Below are 21,101 nucleotides of genomic sequence, written 5' to 3'. Positions count from 1 at the left end.
CATGATCATTATCACGCCTTAAAGAGGAGACCAGAGTCTAAGTAAGTCAGGCATTTCTAACAAGAACATCAGTAAATTTCATTAACTAAATTTACAGCTTTCTGAATATGGTAATTTACATTTAAAAAGATTTAGCATACCAGTTCCTCATTACTGTCAGTTTGCATTTAGGTTCAAAAAGTATCATCTCAATATCTTTTCAAAGGAATATTCAAAGGGATGAGAGGGCTAAAGATTCAAACCATTATTCAGTATTGTGCAGTTATATCTATGCATGGACACTGATAAAACAGTGTCTTGAGACAGGTACTCTCTGCATTCATTTATCTTCCCATAGGTCATGCTCTCTCTTACCCCTCTCATCTTTTTCTGTGCCAGAATTTTTAGCCTCTGTTATAATTTCTTGCATATTCATTAAATGCCTTGATTTATCTTCCCCTTATTACTTCTTTCAAGGACTTGCTGTCTACAGAGCATGTACTGGTTTAACTTAAAATGTTATTTAGACCAATGTAACGTAAATGATAAAAGCTATGTAGACATTCTAATTTAAGTTAAGAAGTAGGCATAGGTCAGTTGAGTTTAAACAGATTTAAACTGTTTAAACAAATCACTGTAATAGGAAGGTAGAAATACTCCCAAAGAATACACAAACTAGTTTAGATTGGCAGAGCAAGCCTCTTGGCATAGTCTACTTGTCCAGGAGATGCAATGAGTCCAAATGAACCATTGCACTAGCAGAGTTGTTTGGCTTCTGCTCCCAAGTTAGATCAAGCAAATGCATGCAGGAGAAAGGTTTAGCAGGCAAAATAATGTTTTTAATAAACTAACTGATATAGCTGAGGGGAAAAAAACCTAAAACCAAATCAGAAGCTTTTAGATGAACAAGATCATCTTTAGATCTGAAATGGAAGCAATCTATTCTTCAAGGTAAGAATAGATTGGAAACAATTATTATTATTGCTAGCTTAAGCACGGAACAATTAGTAAGTCTGAAAAGAGTACTTGTGATGCTGAGAGGTATATTAGAAAAGGGAAGGTCATTAGTCCCTTTGAGACCAAGAGATACTATTTACCATTGCCTCTGGAAAGCTGAAAAGCTAAACTCAGGTTGCTGTATGGCAAACTAATCTGCAGTCAAACAAGTATTTCTATTGAGACCATGATTAATGCCTAAAAAAATGATTAATTTTAGCTCTGAGCCCTATTTTAAAGATATAAAATAAAATTGGGAGGAGCTGTTGACACTCTCAAGGGCAGAGAGATCTGGACAAATTAGAGAGCTGGGCAATCACCAACCATATGAAGTTTAACAAGGGCAAGTGCCGGATTTTGCACCTGGGACATGGCAACCCTGGACATACATACAGACTGGGGAACGAGAGGCTGGAGAGCAGCCCCGCAGAGAGGGATCTGGGGGTTCTGGTCGACGGCAAGTTGAACATGAGCCAACAGTGTGCCCTGGCAGCCAAGGGGGCCAACTGTGTCCTGGGGTGCATCAAGCACTGTATTGCTAGCTGGTCGAGGGAGGTGATTGTCCCACTCTACTCTGCACTGGTGCCGCCTCATCTTGAGGACTGTGTGCAGTTTTGGGCCCCACAGCACAAAAAGGATACGAAGCTACTAGAGAGTGTCCAGAGGAGAGCCACGAAGATGGTGAAGGGTTTAGAGGGGAAGCCGTACGAGGAGCAGCTGAAGTCACTTGGTCTGTTCAGCCTGGAGAAGAGGAGACTGAGGGGAGACCTCATCGAGGTCTACAGCTTCCTCACAGGGGAAGGAAGAGGGGCAGGCGCTGATCTCTTCTCCCTGGCAACCAATGATAGGACCTGAGGGAACGGCAGGAAGATATGCCAGGGGAGGTTTAGGTTGGACATTAGGAAAAGGTTCTTCACCCAGAGGGTGGTGGAGCACTGGAACAAGCTCCCCCGGGAGGTAGTCATGGCACCAAGCCTGACAACATTCAAGAAGCATTTGGACAATGCCCTTAGACATATGGTGTGAATTTTGGGGTTGTCCTATGCAGGGACAGGAGTTGGACTTGATGATCCTTGTGAGTCCCTTCCAACTCAGGACATTCTATAATTCTATGATTCTATGATATTTTCAAAATCTTCCTTGAGGAAGGGGTGTTTTGAAAGAGTGTTTTTTTGTGGAAAACATGCTCCCTTTTCCAGGAGAAAATGTAACCTCTTTCAGTTACCTGCATTAGTTTTCTCTAGTGCATAATGGTTGTTTGATTTCACTCATGCAGTTTTTTTAAGGGTATTTAGTTTTGTTGGATGAAAAACTAGTATATTCTGAACATATGTGTACGCAAGCAAAGCAAACCAAGGAATTCATTCACTACTTCCCATTGGCAGGCAGGTGTTCAGCCATCCCCAGGAAAGCAGGGCTCCATCATGCGTAATGGTTACTTGGGAAGACAAAACACCATAACTCTGAATGTCCCCCTTCTTTCTTCTTCCCCCAGCTTTATATGCTGAGCATGACATCATATGGTATGGAATATCCCTTTGGTCAGTTGGGGTCAGCTGTCCCAGTTGTGTCCCCTCCCAATTTCTTGTGCACCCCCAGCCTACTCGCTGGCGGGGTGATGTGAGAAGCAGAAAAGGCCTTGACTCTGTGTAAGCACTGCTCAGCAATAAGGAAAAACCTGTAATGGAAATCCCTGAATTATCAACACTGTTTCCAGCACAGATCCAAAACATAGCCCCATACTAGCTACTATGAAGAAAATTAACTCTATCCCAGCCAAAACCAGCACATAGGGAGATAGCCTTTTTTGCTTTGGGGCTGGCTGGGCATTGGTCTACTCAGGAGGTGGTGAGTGATTGCCTTTCATCACTTGGTTTGGTTTGATTTGGTTTTCTTTCTTTCTTTCTTCCTCTTTCATTCACTTATTAAAATATTTTTTTTCTCGACCTACAAGTTTTCTTACTTTAGCTCACTTTTTTGAGTGAGCAGCTGTGTGGTGCTTTGCTGTCACCTAGGGTGAGTCCTTTTTGGTGTCCAAAGAGGGGCTTGAGGGGTTTGAGATAACAATAGCTTTCATTGGAGTGTGCTAGACAATTTCTAGCTACTATACCTGTTTAACAGAGTTGTTACTTGGTAGGCTGTTATTTGCTGTTGCTGGTCATGATGCTGACCTATTTACTCTTTATGCTGTCTTATGTGTTCCCTTGTTTGTTCCAGTGCTTGATCCCTTTCTTGCTGTACAAACTCAAAGAATTGTTAATGGCTGTTTTCAGGTTTTGCTGTTTGCTGTGTTGTTTCTCATTTTGTTTTGCTTTGCCTGGGAAAACTATGATAAAAGTGCTGGCCTTGAACCTAATCTGATATTTGGGCCCTATATTGCTGTTGTCCCAGTACACCGAGAACCATCTCATGGAAACAATCAGCAATTACACCTTCCCCCTTTTCTCCTCTGAGAGACATATTGTAGAGAGAGGAAAGAATGGCACCGACCCCTTCCTCTACTCCAGGTTAGGTCTTTCCAGCCTTGTTGTAATGGCCTCTCAGTTTCTTGAACATTCTTGTGTAATCAAAATATTTGTACTGATGTGTGTTATGAGCCTGATTTTGATTTTGATTATTGTTCGTAAGGTTAATCAACTAAGTGGGAATGCCACACAGGAAAATGCCCCAAGGCAGTCAGTCCCTGGGTGGCAGGGTGTATGGGAGCATTTGGGCATGTGCCTAGGGCTGTTATCACCCTCCACTAGCCTGGGATTTTATGCCTGAACAGGCATGCAATCCTGTTGAATTAGTCGTGGTGGGTAAACCTTGGCTAGCTGCCAGGTGTCCACTAAACTGCTCTATCACTCCCCCTCATCAACAGGACAGGGAGAGAAAATACAATGAAATGCTCCTGGGTTGAGATAAGGAGAGGGAGATCACTCACCAGTTACCATCACAGGCAAAACAGACTTTACTTGGGGAAGATTAATTTAATTTATTGCCAATTAAACAGAGTAGGATAATGAGAAATAAGAACAGATTTTAGAACACCTTCCTCACCCCTCCCTTCTTCCCAGGCTCAACTTCAGTCCCCACTCTTCTACCTTCTCCCCCTGAGCAGCGCAAGTGGGATGGAGAATGGGGGTTGCGGTCAGTTCATCATAATGCTTTGTCTCTGCCGCTCCTTCCTCCTCACATTCTTCCCCTGTTCCAGTGTAGGGTCCCACCTATGGGATACAGTCCTTCATGAACTGCTCCAATGTGGGTCCTTCCCATGGGCTACAGTTCTTCATGAACTGTTCCAGCGTGGGTCCTTTCCACAGGGTGCAGTCTTCCAGGAATGGACTGCTCCAGAGTGGGTCCCCCATGGGGTCACAGGTCCTGACAGAAAACCTGCTCCTCTGTGGGCTCTCCATGGGGTCACAGCCTCCTTCAGGGCACATCCACCTGCTCTGGCGTGGGGTCCTCCAGGGGCTGCAGCGTGGATATCTGCTCTACCGTGGACCTCCATGGGCTGCAGGGGAACAACCTTCCTCACCATGGTCTTCACCATGGGCTGCAGGGGAATCTCTGCTCCAGGACCTGGAGCACCTCCTCCTCCTCCTTCTTCACTGACCTTGGTGTCTGCAGAGTTGTTTCTCTCCTCTCACTCTTCTCTCCCAGCTGCTGTTGTGCAGCTTTTTTTACCCTTTCTTAAATATGTTATCACAGAGGCACTACCACCGTCACTGATTGATTGGCTTGGCTTTGGCCAGCGGCGGGTCTGTCTTGGAGCTGGCTGGAACTGGCTCTGTCTGACAGAAGGACAGCTTCTGGTGTCTTCTCACAGAAGATCCACCTGCAGCCTGCTCCACTACCAAAACCTTGCCATGTAAACCCAATTCTGTTGAATTAGTACACCATTTGAAGGTGTGGAGCCTTGCCTGCTCCAATGAAGCAGTGATTTCTAAAGCTGTGTTTGGGCCTGGCCCATGGTTATTGAGCTGCTGTCCAGCACGGTCAAAAGAGAAAGATGGTCTCCTGATCTAAGAATATGGAGATCGGCACTGAGAATGTCTCTTGCTCTGAGGTCACACAAATAGGCAGTGAGAAGGTCTCTCGATCTGAAATCACCCAAATGGACAATGAGAAAGGTCACTTGTCCTGGTTTCAGCTAGGATAGAGTTAATTTTCTTCTTAGTAGCTGGTAGAGTGCTGTGTTTTGGATTTAGGATGAGAAGAATGTTGAGAACACACTGATGTTTTGGTTCTTGCTGAGTAGAGTTTACGCTAGTCAAGGACTTTTCAGCTTCCCATGCTCTGCCAGGTGCATAAGAAGCTGGGAGGGAGCATAGCCAGGACAGCTGACCCAGACTGGCCAAAGGGCTATTCCATACCATATGACATCATGCTCAGTATATAAGCTGGGGGAAGAAGAAGGAAGGGGGGGACATGTTTGGAGTGATGGCGTTTGTCTTCCCAAGTAACCATTACGTGCGATGGAGCCCTGCTTTCCTGAGGATGGCTGAACATCTGCCTGCCCATGGGAAGTAGTGAATGAATTCCTTGCTTTGCTCTGCTTGTGCGTGCAGCTTTTGCTGTACCTATTAAACTGTCTTCATCTCAACCCATGAGTTTTCTCACTTTTACTCTTCTGATTCTCTCCCCCATCCCACCGGGGGGGAGTGAGCGAGCGGCTGCGTGGTGCTTAGTTGCCAGCTGGGGTTAAACCACGACAGTCCTTTTTGGCGCCCAACGTGGGGCTCGAAGGGTTCGAGGTAATGACAGATTTAATTGGAATGTGCTAGATCGAATTTATAGCTGTTAGTGCTGTTTAGCTATTAGTCGGCAGGCTTCTGTGCTTGCCATGGGGCTTGCTTGCCTTACTGTATATTAGAGTCTAGTGCTCGTTAGTGGCTGCTTTTTGCTTTTGCTGCTTGCTGTACTGCTTATCATCTTACTCTGCTGTGCCTGGGAACATTTTGATAACAACAACAGCCATGCACCTGGGCTGGCAGATGGCCAGGGCATCGCTGCTGTTTCTGTGCTGCCTGTACTGGACAGGCTGGAACTCCAGTGTGAACTCGAGTCGAAGGGACTGTGACCTGTGGATGAGTCCATGTGGGAGCAGGACACCCCAAAGCATCTGTGGACATGGATAAGCCCATGCCAGAGCAGGTATGTCTCGAAGCGCCTGTGGCCATGGTTATGTCTGTGCCACAGCAGGTATACCTCTGAAGGGATTGTGGCCCAAGGATAAGTCCACGCTGGAGAAGGTACACCTCGAAGCATCTGTGGCTGTGGATAAGACCGTGCTGCAGCAGGTACACCTTGAAGCATCAGTGGCTGTGCATGAGGTCATGCTGGAGCACCTCAAAGTGTGTGGCCATGGGTAAGGCCATGCTGGAGCAAGTTTACTTCTGAAGAGACTGTGGCTGCGGGTAAGGCCATGCTGGAGCAAGTTTACTTCTGAAGGGACTATGGCTGTGGGCAAGGCCACGCTGGAGCAGGTATATCTCTAAAGGCATTGCAGCCCATGGAGAAGGCCATGCTGGAACAGGTGCACCTCTAAGTGACTGTGGCTGTGGATAAATCCATGCCGCAGCAGGTATACCCCTGGAGAGACTGTGGCTCATAGACAAGGCTCCGCTTGGAGCAGGTAATCCCCTAAGGGACTACAGTCTGTGGATAAGTCCAAGCCGGAGCAGGGGCAAGGGGAGGAGTCCATTGCAGTGTTAAACCCAATGGTCTGGTCCAAAGGGGCCAGGGGTGGAGATAGATTGTAATAGAAATACCTTTAAATTGTTGTAACCTGGGATTTGAGTTGCATGTTATGGGAATTACTATAGCAGGAACCCCTTGTTGCTAGCCAGGCTAGGAGCAAAGGGAGGAGTTCATTGCAATGTTAAACCCTATAACCTGGCCCAAGGGGGCCAGGGGTGGAGATTGTAATGGAAATACCTTTAAATTGTTGTAACCCATGATCTGAGTTGCATGTTATAGGAATTACCATAGCAGGAACCACCTGAACCAATGGAGGAGAAGCCTTACAAGAAGCAGTGCAAGTGCAGCAGTGACCCGACCTGAGCTGGCTTTGGTGCCCAATAACTCCACGCAACACACCACCTCTCCTGTCCTGAGCGACCACCATCACAGATGGAGCTCAAAGTCATGGACTAAATGAACTCAATGGACATTATGTGGACATTTGTGGATGTTTATGGACATTTTACAGACATTTCACAGGGGTGGTCCAAAGACTAAGGGAATGTGTATTGCATCAAAGGATGGGAAGGGGGGTGGTGGTTAATGAGGATGTATTGGATACTGTAGGACCTGAGTAAATGGTATGGAGTAAGCGGTGGATACTGTCGTGATTTCAGCTGGGATAGAGTTAATTTTCTTCCTAGTAGCTGGTAGAGTGCTGTGTTTTGGATTTAGGATGAGAAGAATGTTGAGAACACACTGATGTTTTGGTTCTTGCTGAGCAGAGTTTACGCTAGTCAAGGACTTTTCAGCTTCCCGTGCTCTACCAGGTGCATAAGAAGCTGGGAGGGAGCATAGCCAGAACAGCTGACCCAGACTGGCCAAAGGGCTATTCCATACCATATGACATCATGCTCAGTATATAAGCTGGGGGAAGAAGAAGGAAGGGGGGGACACGTTTGGAGTGATGGCGTTTGTCTTCCCAAGTAACCATTACGTGCGATGGAGCCCTGCTTTCCTGAGGATGGCTGAACACCTGCCTGCCAATGGGAAGTAGTGAATGAATTCCTTGGTTTGCTTGGCTTGTGGGCGTGGCTTTTGCTGTACCTATTAAACTGTCTTCATCTCAACCCATGAGTTTTCTCCCTTTTACTCTTCCGATTCTCTCCCCCATCCCACCGGGGGGGAGTGAGTGAGCGGCTGTGTGGTGTTTAGTTGCCAGCTGGGGTTAAACCACGACATCGCTCTATCTGAGGCCACACAAAAGGATAGTGTGGCTAAACCAGAGACCCAACCCTCGACTATAGTAGTTGCTTCTGTAGTTAAGAAGAAACAATGGAAGTAGAGGTCAACCAGGTTAGCAAGAGAGGAAGAAGCTCTTCCTGAGAGGAGGAAGGAGGAAGAAGGAGGAGAGGCAACCTCTTCTGCAGCAGGACAGCCACAAGAACAGGAGAGGGAATATACAGAAATTATAAGAGAAGGAAACTACCCGGTCCCTATCCTTGAGCGAGCTGTGAGATATGCAGAAATATTACAGCTTCTGGCAAGGTGAGCAGATTGCTACCTGGTTGCTCCAATGCTGGGATAGTGGGGCCAATAGTCTGGAATTAGAGGGTAAGGAAGCCCAGCAGCTGGGATCCATCACTAGGGTCTATGGGATTGACAAAGGGATTGGAAAAGGGGCAGCCATCCTCGGCCTCCAGAGGCAGCTCCTATTGAGCATGAAGGCAAGGTATCCCTTCAAGGAAGATCTTGTAAACCAGCGAGCCGAGTGGTCTACCACAGAGGAAGTTATCCAGTATCTGAGGGAATTAGCGGTGGTGGAGGTGGTCTACAGTGACCTGGACAACAAGCAGGCCTCCAAAGATCTGGATGACATCCAGTATACACAGTCTATGTAGCAGAAGTTTGTACAGAGTGCGCTGCTGTCGTATGCCAGTGCCTTGGCAATAATGGACTGGGCAGACATTGAGGCATCAACTGTATATATAGACTGGCCTACCAGCTCCGTTGATTCAAAGAGAATCTCTCTTCCCTTTCCCCCTTGACCCTACAGGCTTGCATCTCAGCTGTGGAAAGACTGTCCCACCAGTTTTGGCGATTCTAAGAGAATATATTCTTCCTTGCCCTTCCTTGGCCAGAGTCTCAGCTATCAAGAGTGCCATATGAAGTCGGCCTTTCCCTGCTCAAAGGAAAGGGATCTGTGAGCACACGCCATGTGCCACCCTGTGATTCTATCTGTGTGACTATGGTAGGACATGAGGAAGTGGGATGTCACACGTACCTTGGACCTGGAAGCCCATGTATATGAATTGCAGGGAAAAACAGCAGCTAAAAAGGGTCCATCCAGGAAGATTAATGATCCAATTACTGTCGAGCAATTCCCCAGAAGCAGTAGAAGGGCTGAGGACACCTCTCCTCCTGATACTGATCCAATGGGCATATGCCCAAGTGGGTTTGAACCCCATGCTTCGTACCTTGATGAAAAGGCTTCTAGTTTGCAACTACAGAAGTCAGGTAATGAATGCTCTGATCAGGAATAGGGGTCCCTGCCTCCAGCCAGGAGGAGGAAAGGGGCAATTGGTTTTACTGAACTATATGGATTTGATGGCCTGGCACATCAGATGAATGGAAATATAAGGACACCAGTGAACAGTGTACTCTAATGCCATCAGGGTACAAGGAGGCAGAACCCATCTGTATTTCTGCAGTGACAGGGGGATCCCACCAGTTGCCTGTGTTGGAAGTTGAGATGAGACTAACAGGGAACGAGTGGCAGAAGCATCCTATTGGTGAGGGTGCTTTCAATCCCATCATCCAGATCATTTATGAAGATGCTGAACAGCGTGGGGCCCAGTATCGATCCCTGGGGGACCCCACTTGTGACAGGATGCCAGCTTGAGTAAAAACTGTTGAGCACCACCCTCTGAGGGTGGCCTGTTAGCCAATTTCCTACTCATCTCATAGACTCCCCATCCAATCTGTATCTTGCCTGTTTGTGTAGGATGTGATCAATAAGATAACAACCCACCAGCTAACAAAAACCGAAAAACACAAGCTTTCCTAGATGTTGTGGGCTTTTGAAGAATTCATATTCCAGGTGACAGTCAGATTGTAAGGCCTCTCTATTGAGTTGACCTGCTTAGGGAAAGGCTGTGGATGTTGTCTACCTGGACTTTAGTAAGGCCTTTGACACCATTTCCCAGAGCATTCTCCTGGAGAAAATGGATGCTCATGGCTTGGACGGGCATATTCTTTGCTGGGTAAAAAAATGGCTGGATGGCCGGGCCCAAAGAGCTGTGGTGAATGGAGTTAAATCCAGTTGGCGGCCAGTCACAAGCGTTGTTCCCCAGGGCTCAGTAGTGGGGCCAGTTCTGTTTGTTTAATATCTTTATCAATGATCTGGACGAGGGGATCGAGTGCACCCTCAGTAAGTTTGCAGACGACACCAAGTTGGGTGGGATTGTTGATCTGCTGGAGGGTAGGAAGGCCCTACAGAGGGATCTGGACAGGCTGGACCGATGGGCCGGGGCCAATTGGATGAGGTTCAACAAGGCTAAGTGCCAGGTCCTGCACTTGGGTCACAACAACCCCATGCAACGCTACAGGCTTGGGGAAGAGTGGCTGGAGAGCTCCCCAGCAGAAAAGGACCTGGGGGTGTTGGTTGACAGCTGCCTGAACATGAGCCAGCAGTGTGCTCAGGTGGCCAAGAGGGCCCATGGCATCCTGGCTTGTATCATAAATAGTGTGGCCAGCAGGACTAGGGAGGTGATAGTGCCCCTGTATTCGGCACTGGTGAGGCTGCACCTCGAATACTGTGTTCATTTTTGGGCCCCTCACTACAAGAAAGACATTGAGGTGCTGGAGCGTGGTTAGCACTAATCACACAATGGGCTTGAATGGGGAACCTCAACTGCCCTGGAATCCTGGAAGATATCATGGACTGGCCAGAAGACAGACTTTGGAGCATCACCCAAGGAAGTGACCCATGCTGAAGAGGCCCCACTGTATAATAAATTACAAGAAAATGAGAATCAACATTTCCTGATTACAGATGGGTCCTGTCATATTGTGAGAAAGCATCGGAAGTGGAAACCTGCTGTATGGAGTCGCAAAAAAGAAGCTGCCCAAACAGTCAAAGGAAAAGGCAAATCTAGTCAGTTCGCAGAAGTGAAAGCCATCCAGCTGGCTTTAGATATTTCTGAACGAGAAAAGCAGCCAGTACTCTATCTCTATACTGACTCATGGATGGTGGCAAATGCCCTGTGGAGGTGGTTACAGCAATGGAAGCAGACCAACTGGCAGTGCAGATGTAAACCCATCTGGGCTGCTGCATTGTGGCAAGACATCGCTGCTGTATTGGGTCTGGCTGAGATGGAGTTAACTTTCCCCATAGTAGCCCTCATAGTGCTGTGCTTTGTATTTGTAGCTAGAATGGTACTGATAACACACCAGTGTTTTGGCTACTGCTGAGCAGTACTCACACAGTATCAAGGCTGTCTCTCCAACCTGCCCCCCACTCAAAACCCAATAAGTTGGGGGTGGGCAAGAGATTGGGAGGGGACTTAGGCAGGACAGCTGACCCAAACTGACCAAAGAGATATTCCATACCATATGACATCATGCTCAGCAATAAAAGCTAAGAGAAAGGAGGGGGGGGGGGCAGCATTTGTTATTAAGGTGTTTGTCTTCTGAAGCAACCACTACACATCCTGAAGTTCTACTTCCCGGGAAGTGGCTGGACATCGCCTGCTGATGGGAAGTAGAGAATAAATCTTTTTGTTTTCCTTTGCTTCCATGCGCAGCCTTTGCTTTTCATTATTAAACTGCCTTTATCTCGACCCACGAGGTTTTAATCTTATTTTCTCTTCTCTCCTCCCCCATCCCGCTGAGTAGTGGGAGTGAGAGACTGGCTTGGTGGTCACCTGGTGGCCAGCCAAGGTCAACCCACCACAGCTGCCCAGGTAGAGAACCTTGTTGTAAAGGTAAGTCAAGTCATGCTCATGTGACACAATGCTCACATGCCTAAGAGCCGTGATACCAAAGAACATTGAAACAACAAACAAGTAGACCAGGCTGCTACAACTGAAGTGGCTCAGGTGAACTTGGCCTGGGAACATAAGGGTGAGCTATTCATAGCTTGGTGGGCCCATGTAACATTGGGACAGCTAGGCAGATATGTAATGAACAGATGGGCTCATGATTGTGGAGTGGACATGACTACTGAAGCCATTGCACAGGTTATTCATGCATGTGAAATATGTGCCATAAGCAAACAAGCCAAGCAGCTAACGCCTCTCTGGTATAGAGGACGATGTCTGTGATATCAACATGGGGAAGCCTGGCAGACTGATTATATCACACTACCACGAACCCGCCATAGCAAGCACCACGGGCTTACAATGGTGGAAGTGACTACTGGATGGTTGGAAACATATCCTGCAACCCATGCCACCACCCGAAACACTATCCTAGGTCTTGAAAAGCAAGTTCTGTGGTGACACAGCACCCCAGCAAGAACTGAATCGGACAATGGGACTCATTTCCAAAACAACCTCATAAGCACCTGGGCTGAGGAACATGGCATTGATTGGCTGTGCAACATTCCCTTTTATGCACCAGCCTCTGGAAAGATTGAATGATACAATGGACTGTTAAAGACTGTACTGAGAGTGATGGTCGCTGGGACGTGCAAGCACTGGGATGCATATTTAGCAGAAGCCACTTGGCTGGTTAACACCAGAGGATCAGATAGCCAACCTGGCCCTGTCCAAACAAAACCCCTATGTACTGTAGAAGGACATAAGTTCCCCATAGTGTATGTAGGGAACTGGCTGGGAAAGACAGCATCGGCTGCTCCTCCCTTGGGAAAAGGCAAATTCATTCATAGGGTTGCCTTCGCTCAAGGACCTAGGTGTACTTCGTGGGTAATGCGGGAGGATGGGGAAATCCAATGTGCATCTTGAGAAGATTTAAACTTGGGGGGAAATAACCCATATTTTGGCTTGTATATTATAGGAAGTACTACAGCAGGAGTCACCTGAGGCAATGGATAATGAGCCTCGCAAGAAGCTGGGCAAGTGCAGCAGTGACCTGAGCTGTCTTTGGCACCCAATAACACGCCGCCTCTCTTGTCCTGGGCAACCACCATAAAAGATGGAGTCCAAGTCATGGACTGAAAGAACTTAATGGACATTTTATGGGGGTGGTTCATAGACTTAAGGGAATGATATCTGTGTATATATCAAAGGACAGGAAGGGGGTTGTATTGGGTCTGGTTGAGATGGAGTTAATTTTCCCCATAGCAGCCCTCATATTGCTGGGCTTTGAATTGATAGCTGGAAGGGTGTTGATAACACACCAGTGTTTTGGCTGCTACTAAGCGGTGCTCATGCAGCATCAAGGCTGTCTCTTGGGAGGGAACATAGCCAGGACAGATGACCCAGACTGACAAAAGGGATATTCCATACCATATGACATCTGCTCAGTAATAAAAGCTAGGAGAAAGGAGAAAGGAGGGGGGCATTCGTTGTTTTACGGCCTTTGTCTTCTGGAGCAACCACTATGTGTGCTGGGGTCCTGCTTCCCAGGGGGTGGCTGGACATCGCTGCTGATGGGAAGTACAGAATAAAATCTTTTTGTTTTCCTTTTGCTTTTCCATGTGCGGCCTTTGCTTCTGCTTTCATTAAACTGTCCTTATCTCGACCCACGAGCCTTTCGTTATATTTCCTCTCCCCTGTGCAGCTGAGGAGAGGGAGTGATAGAGCTGCTTTGGTGGGTACCTGGCGTCCAGCCAGGGTCAACCCACCACAGGGGTAGTGGTTAATGAGGATGTATTAGATAGCATAGGACCTGAGCATGACGTAAATGGTATGGAATAAGGGGTGGAGATTGTACTGGGCCTGTCTGGGAAGGAGTTAATTTTCTTCATAGCAGCTCATATGGTGCTGTGTTTTAGATTTGTGACCAAAACACTGCTGATAACACACTGATGTTTTTAGCTGTTGCTGAACAGTGTTTGCACAGTGTCGAGGCCTTCTCTGTTTCTCACTCTGCCTCCCCAGCGAGTAGGTTGGGGGTGTGTAAGAGGCTGGGAGAGGACACAACCAGGACAGCTGAACTGAGCTAACCAAAGAGATATTCCATGCCATATAATATCATGCTCAGCAATAAAACCAAGGGGAGGGGTTTGTTAGGGAGATAGCCATTTTTGCTTTGGGGCTGGCTGGGCATTGGTCTATTTGTAGGAGGTTGTGAGTGATTGCCTTTGCATCACTTTTTTGTTTTGTTTTGTTTTTCTTTCTTCTTCCTCTTTTCCTTCACTTATAAAACTATTTTTATTTTGACCCACAAGTTTTCTCACCTTTGCTCTTCCTATTCTCTTCCCCTGTCCTGCTGGGGTTCGAGGGGGAATGAGTGAGTGGCTGTGTGTGCTTAGCTGCCAGGCAGGGTGAGTCCACCACAAGGGGTTATATAAATTTATTTGTTGACTTTTTGTTTGTTTGCTTTGGCATGATAATACCAGGGTACTTGCACAGGACACCACATTAACTACATTCTATCTACATTAATATAGAATATGTTTCTAAATAAGCTAATTTTTCTTGTTCTTTTCTCCCTCCAAAGAGAGGGCATCTGATCATTCCACTTCATATTCTTATTCCTCCTGTTGTCTTCTCTGTGCTGTTTTTTATTCACAAATGTCTCACTGTCTCTCAATTTTTCTACATTCCTTTATACAAGCTTCAAGCTCCACCATCTCTTCCTCAAATTTCTACATCTTTCTTTCCTGTTATCTCAGTTTGTGACTCAGATTCTGTTCTGTTCAGTCCTTCAACTTAGGTCCTAATTTAGTTCTGTAAATAATAATGCCAACTAGTGTTTTGCTAAGAATAATTACAACAGTCAAGACAAATTAAACATTAGAGTCATGTCCTCTGAGCATAAGATGAAGTTTGGATTCCTCAGAACTTTAAGACTCAAGATGAAATGTAGTTAGGTAGAACTAATTTTCCAAACAGAAACATTCTACTCTCTCAAATCTGTGTGGATCTAGGGTAACATGGATTATTCCAGAGATATGTCTCCATAGGGAATGAAGTTGGAAGGCTCCCAGAAATAGTTAGGAACAAAATCATTCCAGAGGCAGACACCTTTCTTCATCTTATGTTTGGAATATTTTAATCAGGAGCTACCACTCCTATTTCTTTCACAGCCTCTAAATGAATTCATGATCTACAAGTGCTTTCAGAAAGGAAAATCTGTAAGAAAGACAAATCAAGGCACCATTTATACAAAAGCTACTTATAGTTTCTGTTAAGGGATGTTAAGAGTGGCTGCTGCCTCCAGCAGCTCTGGTCCAGGACTTCCTCCTGTCTGGCAGGTGGAGCCCAGTCTGGTGGCCTTAGGACCCCATGGTCTCTGCCCAGGCTGAAGGACATAGCTGCCGCTTTCCTGTTTGCAGGTTCAACCAGTAGCGAAGCTGAGCATGTCTCAGACACATATGCACATAGACACCTAGAGACACACACAGGACACTGACAGTGCCAATTACACAGACTGCCACAGACAAGGTGCTTCAACAGCACCTACATATAGGACTCACATAAAACATATAGACAGCCAAGTCCCCTTCCTCCTCATTGTCTGCTAGAGATAGAAGCACACACACACCACTCTAGATTCACAAGCACATGCACATTCACAGATCCCTTGAGTATTGGCATGGCCCCCTCTGTCCATCCGGTACTATTTCCCGGATCCCAGGCCCTCTCACCCGCTTCATGGGTCCCCTACTCACCAGCTGGTCCAGCTTGATGCTTGCTATCAAACACACACACACTCATCCCACAGGAATTCCACACTCACAAGTTCCTCTAGATACCAGCACAGATCCTCCACCTGCCTGATACCCCTGCCTGGACCCAGTGCCTCCTACTCACCATCTAGTCCAGCTTGAAATTTGCTAGTGAATTACACATGCACCCATCCCCATGTACCAGGTTTAGGGAAGATACTTGGGCCCCTCAGCAGCTGAAACCAGGCATATAGGCTGTGACCTGTGGTCCTGCTCCGGCCACCAGTGCTGAGCCCCTCACTTGCCTCACTCATGCCAGTCCCTCCTGGTAGCTGGTTTTTGGGACACACACCATACGCATCCCAGTGGCTGGTGGCAGAGACCCCCACCCACTCCAGTAGCTGACACCACAGGCCAGGGGCGCCCACACCCCCGATCTGACTCCAGTAGCTGGTCCCAAGTCCACTCACACAGATCTCACCAATATCTGGCACTTAGTCTTTGCAGCACACATACACATGGGATAGAGAGTGAGATTACACACGGAGATAGGAAAAGATTTAATAAGAAAATAGGATAGACTGTGGTGATCAGGCACAGGGCTCAGTCAGACAATTGTACTGGCCCGTTTTACACCAACCAGACCATTTTATGCCCCTTTCTGTTAACTCCCTTCTTTGTTCCTTCCCTGCTTCCCCTTCCCCCTGTACTTTCCCTCATCATTTGGCATAGTTCCACTGACCCCCTTCCAACATCCTGGTTTACATCCTTATCAGTTGCAAAGTCCCAGTTTGTCTGCAGCTTCTTGATAGCCCATCAATTAGCATGACTGACCAGGTTTGTTTCTGATTATTATATTTGTAAATGCTAATTGATCAGGTTTTATGTCTCCCTCCCTTTCCTTATCATCCCAACTGAAAAAAAATATATTCTCACACTCCACATATCCTTACCAATTAGTGCCACTGACCAAGTTTGTTCTTATCGTGACTTCCTTTATCATTTGTTGGTCAGGTTTGTGTCTCTGCATGTTACCCTTAAAGGAGCAGACACTCTCCTCCCACATACCCTTACAATTTTATCTATGGAGTTGCCACAGGGCTGAAATACTGTCTTTTCTGAAAAATGTACTCAATCTGTTAGCAATATAATATCATTTGCTACTTGGAAAGCATCCAAAAGCAGCATATTACAGAAAATAGGAAATTTAGCCACAGTCTGAAAACTCTTAGAAAAAACAAAGTTAAATTTAAAAAAAAAGTTTTGTATAACTTTTTATGAATTGCCTGTTTGCACAATCTGTTTTAACAGATTCAAAGTGACATTTATGACAGTACAGTTGCATGTAGTCCTTTTCAGTGACACCCAATTGGGCTAGTGATAAACAATCAGACAAAAAAACTAGCACTGCTTCAAAGAGTGGACATTTAACCTAGTTTAAACACAGTTGCTATAAAGGTACAGTTATTGCATTATTTGATCTTGCAAAGCTAAAGCAAGAAGCTAAAAAACCCCAGTAAACACAGATGTCATTGCACTAGAAAAACCTTTTCTTCCCTATGGAGTTTTAGCAATTCAGGTGTTTAGGTTAAAAACAAACAAACAAAAAACACCCCAAAGCCATCAGCATACCCAAAGCCTGTGAAAAGCAAGGACCCTACTCCAAATGAGTTACATAAACCTTTGTTTATACACAGTTTTGTATTAATGATTCCAATAAACACACTTAAATTTTAGAGAGGGGGAAAAATGACTCTCCAAAGCACAAACACTTATTCCAGTGAAAAGCTAAATGCTGTAAAAATTAAAGAGGGCTGGGAAGATAAAGATAGCACTTTATTGTATATTCATCCATTTGGTATTTCAAAAAATACACCTTAAGTGTAGTTCCATACAAAATGCCTTGTTTGGCTGTTTGTTTTAATTTTTAACTTATATTGTATATTGTACTAGCAAGACCTAGAAGAATGCAATAATGGGCTTACCATCTTCCATCCCAACTTTCTTCACATTTCCTTGTGAATTTTGTCAGGCGAGGCACATGACAGCATACCTTCTATCTATCTTACACTAGACTGAGGTAAATTCTGATGAAAAAGTCAGAAGTTGACGCTAAGCAATATTGTTTAAGGCTTGTAGAGAATCACAAAATGGTTGGGGTTGGAAGGGACCTCTGGAAGTCATTTTGTCCAACCCTCTGGCTCAAGCAGGGCCACCTAGAGCCGATTGCCCAGGACCACGTTCAGATGGCTTTTGAATATCTCCAAGGATGAAGACTCCACAACTTCTCCAGGCAACCTGTTCTAGTGCTCACTCACCCTCACTGTAAAAAAGTTTCCTGATGTTCAGACAGAACCTTCTGTGTTTCAGTTTGTGCCCATCGTCTTTGCCTCTTGTCCCATCACTGTGCACCATTGAAAAGAGCCTGGCTCCTTCTTCTTTGCACCCTTCCTCCAGGTATTTATATACATTGATGAGATCACCCTGAGCCTTCTCTTCTCTAGGCTAAACAGTCCCAGCTCTCTCAGCCTTTCCTCATAGGAGAGATGCTCCAATCCCTTCATCATCTTTGTTGTCCTTTGTTGGACTCTCTCCAATATGTCCATGTCTCTCATGTACTAGGGAGCCCAGAACTGGACACAGGGCTCCAGGTGTGGCCTCACCAGTGCTGAGTAGAGGGGAAGGATCACCTCCCTTGACCTGCTGTCAATGCTTTGCCTAATGCAGCCCAGGATACCATTAGCCTTCTTTGTGGCAAGGGAACATTTCTGACTCAAAATATTCTATATTGTTAATAAGCTTGGAGTTCCCAGAATCCTATATTAACCAAGCCATTCTTAGTATCTGTGCAATGGGATCAGAAATTGGCCTGTACTGAGACTGGGAAGAAGAGTGGGAAGCCCCACTCTTTTGAGAAGTTTCTTATATAGCTTCTTTTAAATAGCTAAGAGATTAATGTATTTAATATGTTTATTTATGCAAGTATTATGTACCTAACATAATTTGACACACTATGAAATCCACCATTCTTTAGACTGCAGGGAAAAAAGTGCAGAAAGACAAACATACATAGACACTTCTTACTGGGATGCGCAAGTCCCATTGGAATCCAATTCTGGAGGATGCAGCTGTCAGTACTGTCTCCACCATAATACAGAAAACTTCCAATAAGCCAGAAATAAAATGTGCATTTCATGTTGCAGGCTAACACCATCTTCATCATCCTCTGCCTAAATCCAGCTACTCAAACCATGGGATATGAAACCACACATTACAGTTTAGTCGTTTGTAACCAACATGAAAATTATATTAAGATACCGTGATTCTACAGTATTGTAAAAATCAATTGTATGTGCCATTTATCAGTCAGAACACAAATAATAACTGCAGCTGATTTTTCCCCATTATACATGGTTAAGCAGTACTAGTAAAAAGTATTTCATTTGCAAATATTACTGTAAACACACATGGTCAATTTCATATTTCTTCAAACTATTTACTTAAAACGTATTAATGTCAGTTCAACACAAATCCTTCAGTAGATGTTTTATGGTTAAATAATGAGCCAGTATTTATTATATTGTTTGCTTATGAGATCATTGCATGCTTTCAGGCTAAAGCTTTCGCAGTCGTTTGGGCCCTGCTAAATATTCTGTGTCTCTGAAAAGCAGTTCACCAACTTAGGATTCCAATAATGGGTATTCTAAAATGACAATTTAGTCCAGAATAAGCGCCCACTATACTCAACATGCCAACGACTAATTCTTTTTACTACCTTTTTCTAAAAAGCTCCTGATCTATTTTTAATCTGATGTTCTGAATAAGGAGCATTTGTGAGCAAAGTTTTCAGTTCTCTGTTTGGATTTAGGCTACTGCTCTTATCAGCTTACATCTTCCAGAGAATCCTGTGTACACCAGACACCCTTTGTAGGTCAGAACCTAAATTTACCATAAGGACTCTCTTAACAAGACATCTTTTGACTATATGCCTATGATAGTATGCCAGAAAATGGAGTACCAATCTACATATAGCTCTGCTAAGACTATTGCAATGCTCTCTGCCCACCACACAAATCTTTTTTTCCTCTCAAGACAACTGGAATTCTGTCATTGAATTAATCGGTCCACACACAGGCCTCCAAACATAAAAGTCACTCGGTCATGTGATGCTCTACCTTTCAAACAAGACATAAATGGAAGTACAAGTTAAACAACTTAGGTCATGCATGAATTATTAGGAGAGAAAACTCACTGTGAAAGCAGGGTCCCCAGATTAGAGCTCTTAATGTCTAATCTGTTAAAGATGAATTCTGAAGAGGAATAAGAATTTAGCAGCTTAAATTAGAATTGTCATGTCATGTCTGAGAAGCAATTGGTAGATGTTTATTACATCCTGACAGGTTTCAGTGTTTCTTGGTACTTTTTATTGGTGCATCTGAAGTTTTATTAGAACAAAGATTTAGATATATTGAGTGTTACTCTCTACCCACGCGTGACAGGTATCTTTTTTGACACTTTAGCACTAGAAACTTCCAAAATCTGCCCCAAGATGCTTCTTTCCAGCCTTGTATTTTGTTCAAAAGCTGAACATGGACCTTTTTGATAAGCACAGATATTTCTGTCTACCTGTGTTCCCCTGATATGCATTATTCTAAGAAAATAGTTGAGAGCAGGGAGATGACTTCACCCACTGCTTTGAGCAACTCAGCCCCACCTCAAGTACTGTGTGCAGTTTTGGGCGCCTCAATATAAGAAGGACATCAAACTATTAGAGTGTGTCCAGAGGAGGGAGACCAAGAGGGTGAAAGGTCTCAAGGGCAAGACTTATGAGGAGTGGCTGAGGTCACTTGGCTTGTTCAGCTTGGAGAAGAGAAGGCTGAGGGGTGACCTCATTGCAGTCTACAACTTCCTCGAGAGGGGCAGCAAAGGGGGAGGTGCTGACCTCCTCTCTCTGGTGACCAGCAACAGGACACGAGGAAATGGAATGAGGCTGTGTAAGGGTAGGTTCAGATTGGACCTTAGGAAAAGGTTCTTCACTGAGAGGGTGGTTGGTCACTGGAACAAGCTCCCCAGGGAAGTGGTCACAGCACCAAGCCTGTCAGAGTTCAAGGAGTGTCTGGACGATGCTCTTTTAGTCATATGGTTTAGTTTTAGGCAGTCCTGCAAGGAACAGGGAGTTGGACTCAATGATCCTTATGGGTCCCTTCCAACTCAAGATATTCTATGATTCTATGAACTCGGCTAGGAAAGGCGTTGGAACAGCCATCACCTGCATCAGTTCTTTCCGTGGTCCCTTTGAATTTGATGACGCTGGATCTACAGCACTTTCTTTGCAGATATCAAACTGCTATCCTTCAAATAAGCTTTCAGGATAAGGCTGGTTTTGAGAGCTAGAATCTGTCTCCTAAAACCTCAGTTATTTTAAAGGCAGCAAGTTTTATCTTTGCTTGAAAATATGCTGAGAAATGGTCTTGCTGCGATTGGAAGTAACTAAACTTAAGAGCAAATCCTGTATCTCACACAGGTCCGTCCAACATCCATTTATCTGCTTAATCATATTAACCCTGTGCAAGCTTACTGGCATGGAAAGAATAGTATACTTGTACTGTAGATTTGAAACATTTTAACCAAAAGGATCTTGTGAAGAACGGGGAAAAAAAGC

The sequence above is a fragment of the Platalea leucorodia genome, assembly GCF_965183815.1.
Source record: "Platalea leucorodia genome assembly, chromosome: W".
NCBI lineage: Eukaryota > Metazoa > Chordata > Aves > Pelecaniformes > Threskiornithidae > Platalea > Platalea leucorodia.
The sequence above is the reverse complement of the archived record's forward strand: the minus strand, read 5'-3'. Positions refer to the sequence as shown.